General features: G+C 45.1%; 1 protein-coding gene across 2 annotated transcripts in view; it reads right to left on the bottom strand.

Annotated features, from left to right (window-relative positions):
• Window positions 1–9,488, bottom strand: part of PPP6R2 (protein phosphatase 6 regulatory subunit 2) — a 156,543-nt gene that overhangs the window by 96,622 nt on the left and 50,433 nt on the right. The gene's annotated exons all lie outside the window — the stretch shown is intronic.

The raw sequence follows: 9,488 nt of genomic DNA, 5'->3' as shown, positions 1-9,488 counted from the left end.
GGGAAAGTCGACCGTGGGAATCGTTTTGATGCAAGTTTGCAAGGCAATTAATCGCATCCTGCTAAGAAAGACCGTGACTCTGGGGAGCGTGCAGGACATTGTGGATGGCTTTGCACACATGGGTTTCCCTAACTGTGGAGGGGCGATAGATGGGACGCATATTCCTATTCTGGCCCCCCCCCACCTGGCATCAGAGTACGTTAATCGGAAGGGGTATTTCTCTATGGTTCTCCAGGCGCTTGTGGATCACCGCGGGCGTTTCATTGACATTTACACAGGCTGGCCTGGAAAGGTGCATGATGCACGCATCTTTCGGAACAGTGGCCTGTTCAGGAAGATGCAGGCAGGGACTTTTTTCCCAGACAGGAAGATCACAGTAGGGGATGTCGAAATGCCCACTGTGATCCTTGGAGACCCCGCGTACCCGTTACTGCCTTGGCTCATGAAACCCTATACAGGGAAGCTTGACAGGAGCAAGGACCGGTTCAACTACAGGCTGAGCCGGTGCAGAATGACTGTGGAGTGTGCTTTTGGGCGTTTAAAAGCCCGCTGGCGTTGCTTGTATGGGAAGCTAGACTTGGGGGAAAGCAGCATCCCCGCGGTTATATGCGCTTGCTGTACCCTCCATAATATTTGTGAAGGGAAGGGTGAAACATTCAGTGAGGCATGGACCACCGAGGTTCAAGTCCTGGAGGCTGAATATGCACAGCCAGAGAGCAGGGCTAATAGAGAGGCCCAGCACAGGGCTACAAGGATTAGGGATGCCTTGAGGGAAGAATTTGAGGCTGAAAGCCAACAATAATGTTTGCTGCCTTGCATGGGAGTGAATTGCACTGCTTACACTGTTATTCTATTATCCATAATAATAATATGATTTGTAGTGCCTCTTTCTTTACTGGGCTAAGGTATCTTTCACTATCTGCTATAATAAAGACTGTTTTCAAAGCCAAGAATTGTTTTATTGAAAAGAAAAAAACTTCCTTGACAGACAGACAGACACACAACATTTCATGAACACAAGAGGGCAGGGGTGTGGGTTGGTGAACTGTACAGTCACAAGTTTGCATATGCCCTGTCTGGATTGCTGTTTAATGAATCCTGCACTTCAGGGTTCATATACTGCATGGTGATGGGGGTTGAATGCAGAGGGTAAGGGTGGTGGTAGGTATCAGGGCTGGTTGGGGAACATACAGGTGTTGGAGGCAGCTGGTGGTGGTAAGAACCTGGATGCTGGGGAAAGGTGGTTTGAGCTGACATTGGGGCACAAGGCACAAAGGACGGGGCGGGTGGGGGAGTAGCACGGTAGTGCTCTGCTTGCATGGCAACGAGTGACTCTATAGACTCCGCTTGGCGCTCCAGGATGCTTAGCAGCCGCTCCGTGGTTTTCCTCTTGGCCACTGCATTTCTCTTGCGTGTCCTGCTTTCTTTCTCTCGCCAATCCTTCAAGTCCTTACTCTCTCGAGCAGACTGATTAAGAACAGTTTTCAGCATGTCTTCTTTGCTCTTTCGGGGATTTTTTCTCAAATTTTGAAGCCTCTGTGATGTTGAACATCTGGGCAGTCCAGTAGTCAAGGTCACTGTAGAAACAGAAATGACAACATTTAACACGGGCAGCATTGTATCCACTATCTCCAGACATGAATTGTTACACTGAGGGAGTGAGTTCTTATTTAAGCATTCTTTTACCCACACGCATAACACTACAGAAGCCACGACATGGTGAGTGAGCAGTGCTTATATGGGGAGAAGTGGGGCTTGGGTGTAAGAGGGGAGCTGGTTGCTTCGGGTAATCTGGAGTGCTAGAGGGGTTGAGTGAAATGCAGATGCAGGGGTGATCTTATCTCCCTATCTCTTCACTAAAGAGTCTCCCAACATTTTTCACAGGACTTAATCCTGGAAGATGTTTCCCTACTGCGAGTCACTAGGGAACAGCGGGGGGCTCTTTTAGAGCAATGTGGATTCCGCCCGGGACCCTATGCGGCTTGCCTGTGTTCAGAAATGGTCCCCCACCACTGGCAGAAGAGTGGCGCGGATGCGTCACCGTCACTGGGACAAGGGACACAGTGGCTCTGCCTATAAACCTGCGCAGGCATATTGCCCACGCTCTGGATGAAGCTTTTGCTGAGATAACTGAGGCAGATTACCGCGACGTGATAGACCACATCAACGGGCTATTCCACATCTAGAGGCTGGCATGCATGCATCCATAACCCCCCCTCCTCTCCAGAAACATTTCACCCAGAAAATAAAAGCCGCTTACCGGTAACACGCTCCTCTGCTTGTCCTTCTGCAACTGCTGGCTGCTGCGATTGGGTGCTTTCCTCCTGGCTTGAGAAGAGCTCCTGGCTGCATGCCTCCAGGGAATCTGCGGTTTCTTCCCCCATGCCAGGAGCTTCACTCGCGGTTTCCTCCCCCCCCCACGCCTCCGCCTCCGCCGCCTCCTCCGCCTCCTCCTCCTGTCCCCCAGCCTGCTCAGAAGTGTCCATCGTTATCCTGGGATTGGCAGTGGGGTCACCCCCAAGTATCTCATCCATCTCCCTGTAAAAACGGCAGGTCGTGGGAGCAGCTCCGGATCGTCGATTCCCCTCTCGGGCTTTGTAATAGGCACTCCGCAGCTCTTTAATTTTCACCCTGCATTGTACTGCGTCCCGATCATGGCCCCGATCCAGCATGGCCCTTGATATCTGCTCAAAGATATCGTAATTCCTACGGCCGGAGCGCAGCTGTGCCTGAACAGATGCCTCACCCCAAACACTGATGAGGTCCTGCAATTCACCAGTGCTCCATGCTGGGGCTCGTTTGCCGCGTGGAGGCATGGTCACCTGTAACTGATTAAAACTGATTGCACTCCACACCTGGCTGCAGCAAACAGGAAGGAGATTTTTAAATTTCCCGGGGCATTTACAGGGCGGGTCACCTGAGCCAAGAGCAGTAGAGTGCAAACTGATGTGCAGAGTGGCTGAACAGGAATTCTGGGATACCTCCTTATTCCCTGGAGGACAGGTAAAGCGCTGGTGAGTGTCCACACCTGCTGGGCAGCGCTGGATCACCAGCGCTGCACTCCTTATACCCCTGCCGGGATGGGTTTTCAGCCAGCGCTGCAACCAGGGAGTTGCAGCGCTGGTTGTGCCCTGCAAGTGTGGACGGGGTGTTGTTGCAGCGCTGGAAAGCCTCCACCAGCGCTGCAACTTGTAAGTGTAGCCAAGCCCTGAGGCTGGGATAACAAATCCACCCTTGACAGACAATCCCCAAATGGTTTATCTGTTGGTAAGCTGTGCAGTCTCAAGAAAGGCAAAGAGAGAGAGAGTGGAAACATCTAGAATTTGAAATCTGGGTTTTCTAGAGGGAATTAATCAATCAGTGGTTCAATCAGAGAATGCAACAGAAATACATCTTAACCAAATTCTTCCTCAAAACTATTTTGGCTCACTCTGGGAGTTTCTTTGGTACCCCAGGGGCTATATTTAATAACACTTCAGCCAATAAAAGCTACCCAAGGTCACACCATCTTCAATTTGATTTTTCTGTTTCCCTCCAGTGATGCAAGGAGAACTCCCTCCTCTGGTCTTCATAAGGATACACACCTCTAGGAAGCCAAAACAGGGACTTCACCTTTCCCCCAACTCATATGAAATTCTCCAAGCTTTTTAATAAAATACAGATATGACTTTATTCCCTCAGTAATAGATGTTCTGACTGTAAAATACAGTTAGCTGTTTTCTTAACTAATGAGAACTTGTGTACAGAATTTTCCATTTCTGGCTCTGACCAGCTCTCTCGGCTGGATTCCTCCTCAGACATTACCTCATCCTCAATCAGAACTCTGAAGTCTACTATGTTTGGAAGAGGGCTAATATGGGGAAATTAAGCTTTTCAAAGAGGAGGGGCCCTCCTACACAGGGGTCATTGAGATGTGACACTAGATGGTACTCAGAAGGGGCAGCTGAAATTTGAGTCCCTACAGAGATGGCATGCCTTTAGATGTTATGGGGATCTGGGTTGTTTTTCAAAAATAAAGGAAGATTAATACTGTTGGTTTAGAACAAAATGATTATTGCCCCTGCGGCGTTCCCCTGGTGTTATCTGGACCAATGAACTGCTAGATCACTCCAATCCTTGACTCTGGGAGCCAGCCTTACCCTGCTCTGCTGTGAGAACCCCCACTCCTGGGCTGTTCACACACAGCCTCTGGCATGTAAGCTGCTCCTTGGATTGTGCAACCAAATGACACTAGCTAATATCTCCGGTCCCAGACTCAACCCTAGGAACCTCCATCTTTCAGTGTGCAGTTATGCCCGCTGGACGCTGCAAGCTTATACAAGTTCATCAATTTAACAAAGAAATTGATATGTACCAGGCTTGTTATCCCAAGGGGAGTCTCTGACATGCTTCAAACTAAATGCACTGCTTCAGGTAGAACACACACATTTATTAACTATATAGATTTTAAGTGATTATAAGTCAAAGCACGACAAGCTGGATTTGGTCAAATGAAATAAAAGCAAAATGCATTCTAAGCTGATCTTAACACTTTCAATGCCCTTACAAACTTAGATGCTTCTCACCACAGGCTGGCTGGTTGCCCTTCGGGCAGGCTCTCCCCTATGATCAGTGCTTCAGTCGCTTGGTGGTGGTGGTGTCTGTAGAGGTTGGTGGAAGAGAGAGGAAGAGCCTGCCAAACATCTCGCCCTTTTATTGTGTCGGGACTTATTTTAAGCCATGAGGACACATTTTCAGCCTCATAACTATGGACATGAAATTACAACCTATAACATTACTGTAACAACAATTACTATAATATCATTATAACAACAATGCTCAGTGCATCATGAGCCCTCCAAAGACACCTGACATGACAAACTTTGCATTAGATACCACATAATCATATTATAAAGATGAACATGGGGGTGTAGGATGTTCCCACGAGGTACAGAACATCACACACTGATCTAGTGAATGCGGCTTCTCTTTCTCCAGAGGCTGTTTACAGATTCAGGCAGATGTCACTGCACCATTTACACTGAGGTCATATTTTCAAGTTCTTCTTCCCAACCCTAAGTACCAGACAATTTTTTTTTAAAAATGAACATTAAGAATCTGAGGTTATCACTTGATTCTGGGAAGCAAGAGCTCCAGACATGTGCCTGTTGTGCTTATGCCTTAATTTGACCCTTCTCCCAGGTGTATCAGAACTCCAGTGAACGAGAGCCCAACCTGAGAAGCCCAGCACTGCGTACAAGTTTATATTTTGAAATCTGCACAATCTACCATGAGCTGTGTCAAGTGGGCAGAGCTTGAGAGAGTACCACTATTCCCCACAACCCTAAATCAAGCCCTGCCCAAGGTTGACAGCAACAGATTTTTAAATAAAGTAACTGACCTCTAGAGATCCTTTCCAGTCTTCTATGATTCCATGATTAATTTTTAAAGGAGAGGTTGCAAGTGCATATAGGTGGAAACATTACGGCATTATTGTTTGTTCTCTTAATTAAAGAAATATCTGGTGTTTGGAAAAATTGTGTCTATGACCTTTCTACCAATACTGCCAGCCTCAATGGTGTGTTGATTTGCTTCTTCCACAATCATGTTCCTGCCTTCTTCCATGCCTCCCTTACACTTGGAATGAACTCAATGATTCACAAGGCTGTAAGCTCTTTGGGGCAGGGACTGTCTTTTTTGTTCTGTGTATGTACAGTGACTAGCACAATGGGGTCCTGGGCCATGACTAGAGCTCCTACCTCTACAGTAATACAAATAATAATAATTAGTCTTGTTCAAATTCCTTCTTTGCACCCTCTTCTACTGTGAGGTGTACACAAAATGAGCCATCTAATTACTGATGGGTACAGGTGTAGTTAGGGATTGATTGTGCATACAGAAAACTCCTAACAAAAGTGAAAAGAAGAATATACATTCCAGCCATCATGCTGACCATCCTTCTTGTATTTTGTATCTCATTCCACTGTCCTTTTTTTTTTTTGCCAGGGTGGGGAGGTCTTTCCAATGGTAAGCTTTTTCGTGTCTATACACGAAGCAGCACATTTTGGGTGCTACCACAATAAATATAAATAATAAATGTAAAAGGCACCAGATTTGGAATCTAATATTCTTGCTTTCTTGAGAAAAGAGGAAGTCTTAGAGCCAAGAAACATTTAGAGATTGCGTGAACAAGACATCCTACTTGCAACATTTTAGCTTACAAGTTACACAGATATGTAGATTAAAGTGGTGATGCTATTTTCTTTATTTTATATACTTTAGAAATCTTTTTCTAATTACTCTTTAATGGGTCATTCATTGGGTTAAGTAAGAGAAAATCTGAAGGGTTTCCCCAGAAGGGGCAGGATTAAGTGAAGCAACATTCATAGAATCATAGAATATCAGGGTTAGAAGGGACTTCAGGAGGTCATCTAGTCCAACTGCTTGCTCAAAGCAGGAAAAATACCCAACTAAATCATCCCAGCCAGGGCTTTGTCACTATCCTTAAAAACCTCTAAGGATGGAGATTTCACCACCTCCCTAGGTAACCCATTCCAGTGCTTCACTACCTTCCTAGTGAAAAAGTTTTTCCTAATATCCAACCTAAACCTCCCCCACTGCAACTTGAGACCATTACTCTTTTTTCTGAAATCTGGTACCACTGAGAACAGTCTAGATCCATCCTCTTTGGAACCCCCTTTCAGGTAGTTGAAAGCAGCTATCAAATCCCCCCCTCATTCTTCTCTTCTGCAGACTAAACAATCCCGGTTCCCTCAGCTTCTCCTCATAAATCATGTGCTCCAGCCCCAATCATTTTTGTTGCCCTCTGCTGGACTCTTTCCAATTTTTCCACATCCTTCTTGTAGTGTGGGGCCCAAAACTGGACACAATATTCCAGATGAGGCCTACCAATGTCAAATAGAGGGGAATGATCATGTCCCTCGATCTGCAGGCAATGCCCCTACTTATACAGCCCAAAATGCCATTGGCCTTCTCGGCAACAAGGCCACATTGTTGACTCATCTCCAGCTTCTTGTCCACTGTAACTCCTAGGTCCTTTTCTGCAGAACTGCTGCCTAGCCATTCGGTCCCTAGCAGTGCATGGGACTCTTCCGTCCTAAGTGCAGGACTCTGCACTTGTCTTTGTTGAACCTCATCAGATTTCTTTTGGCCCAATGCTCTAATTTATCTAGGTCCCTCTGTATCCTGTCCCTACCCTCCAGCATATCTACCACTCCTCCCAGTTTAGTGTCATCTGAAAACTTGCTGAGAGTGCAATCCATGCCATCTGCCATCCTCCAGATCATTAATGAAGATACTGAACAAAACCGGCCCCAGGACCGACCTCTGGGGCACTCCACTTGATACCGGCTGCCAACTAGACATGGAGCCATTGATCACTACCTGTTGAGCCCAACAACCTAGCCAGCTTTCTATCCACCTTATAGTCCATTCATCCAGCCCATACTTCTTTAACCTGCCATCAAGAATACTGTGGGAGACCGTATCAAAAGCTTTGCTAAAGTCAAGGAATAACACGTTACTTTGGTTAAGTGTAACGTCCTAATGTTTTCTATACTTTTATATCACTTAAAGTGATTCTAGCGGGAGTATTCTAGAAATTGTAATTCCATATTTACTGCATGTGAAGTTATCCGTCTTTCACCAGTGAACTATTAATTGTTCATTTGGAAGGAATATTACTTCATTTTCTTTTTTTTAATATCATAGCAGTGCCCAAGAATGCCTATCGAGGCTCAGAACCCAATCTGTTAGTCACTCTACAGAAAAAGAACAATAGTCCTTGCCTCAGTGAGTTTACTTTCTACACTATTTGGTGAAAATTATATTGTAAGAATTCTTTGAAGATGACGCATAATTTGTAACAAGATTTTTGCTTCAAAATTGGTTTACATGTTATTTTGATGAAAAGGAAAAATAAATTAGAGCACTGTAGGTTGCCAGCAAATACCTTAGTCAATAAAACCCACAAAGAAAAGAGGAAGCTTTTTGCATTGCACATCAGAATTCAATGCAACTCCTCAGACTGGTATGAATAAAAACCTAAATTAAGATGACCTATGGCAGATGTGAAGCAAACTGACTACTTTTACACGGCTCAGTTAGCTCTAGTTACAACTCAAGTGTTATCCCTAACCTGACTCCCATCCCCACACAAAAATCTCCAGTTAAACGATGAGGTAAGCTACAGTTCACTGGCCCGTGGGGGGTAGAAGGTGAGGTTGTTCATAGATTCAAGACCAGAAGGGACCACAGTGATAATCTAATCTAACTTCTTGTATAACTGGAATATGTCACAGACCTTCCCCAAAAGAATTTGTAGAACATATCTTTTCGAAAAGCATCCAATCTTGATTTAAGAATGGTCAGGGATAGAGAATCCACCACAACCCTTGGTAAATTTTTCCAATGGTTAATTACTCTGTTAAAAATTTAATCATATTTCCAGTCTGACTTTGTCTAGATTCAACTTTCAGCCATTGGATCATGTCATAACTTTCTCTGCTAGACTGAAGAGTCCACTATTATATATTTGTTCCCCACATAGATATTTCTAGATTGTAATCAACTCACCCCTTTGCTTTCTCTTTGTTAAGGTAACTAGACTGAGCTCTTTGAGTCTAAATCCTCTAATCATTCTCACAGCTTTTCTCTGAACCCTCTCCAGTTTATCGACATCCCTTGTGAATTGTGAGCACCACAACTGGACAAAGTATTCATGCAGTGGTAGCACCACTGCCAAATATAGAGGTAAAATAACCTCTCCAATCCTACTCAAGGTTCCCATTTACGCATCTCAGGAAAACATCAGCTCTTCTGGGCACAGCGTCACACTGGATGCTTATGTTCAACTGATTATCCACCATCGCCCCCAAATCTTTTTCAGAGTCACTGCTTCCCAGGACAGGGTCACCCATCCTTTAAGTATGGCCTGCATTCTTTGTTCCTATATGTATACATTTACATTTATCTGTATTAAAATGCAGTGTTTGCTAGTGATGCTGATGCTTGAGCTAGTCATGCAGCTGCAGTGCAATAGTTCAGTTTAAACAACTGAGCAGCTAATCCACTCTCTTTTCTAATCCAATTACTCTGTGCTGCTTGCTAATCACTGAATCATTGAAATGCAGGGCTGCAAGGGTCCTCAAGAGGTCCTCAAGTCCAGCCCCCTGCACTAAGGCAGAACCAAGCACAGTAGACCATCCCTGACAGGTGTTTGTCTAGCCTGCTCTTAAAAACCTCCAAGGATGGGAATTCCATAACCTCCATTGGAAGCCTACTCCAGAATTTAACTACCCTTATAGTTCAGGCAGGTGTACACTTTGAAAGCTGCAGCTGTGCCACTGGAATGCTTTAATGAAGATGCTGCTAAGCCGATGGGACAGCTTCTCCAGCGGTTACATCTCACTTAAAAACTACTTGCTTACAAAATCAGACAGTGTCACAGCGCACTATTACTGAAAAATTGCTTACTTTCTCATTTTTAC

Source organism: Mauremys mutica, chromosome 1 (assembly GCF_020497125.1).
Source record: "Mauremys mutica isolate MM-2020 ecotype Southern chromosome 1, ASM2049712v1, whole genome shotgun sequence".
Taxonomy (NCBI): Eukaryota; Metazoa; Chordata; order Testudines; family Geoemydidae; genus Mauremys; species Mauremys mutica.
The sequence above is the reverse complement of the archived record's forward strand: the minus strand, read 5'-3'. Positions and strand labels throughout refer to the sequence as shown.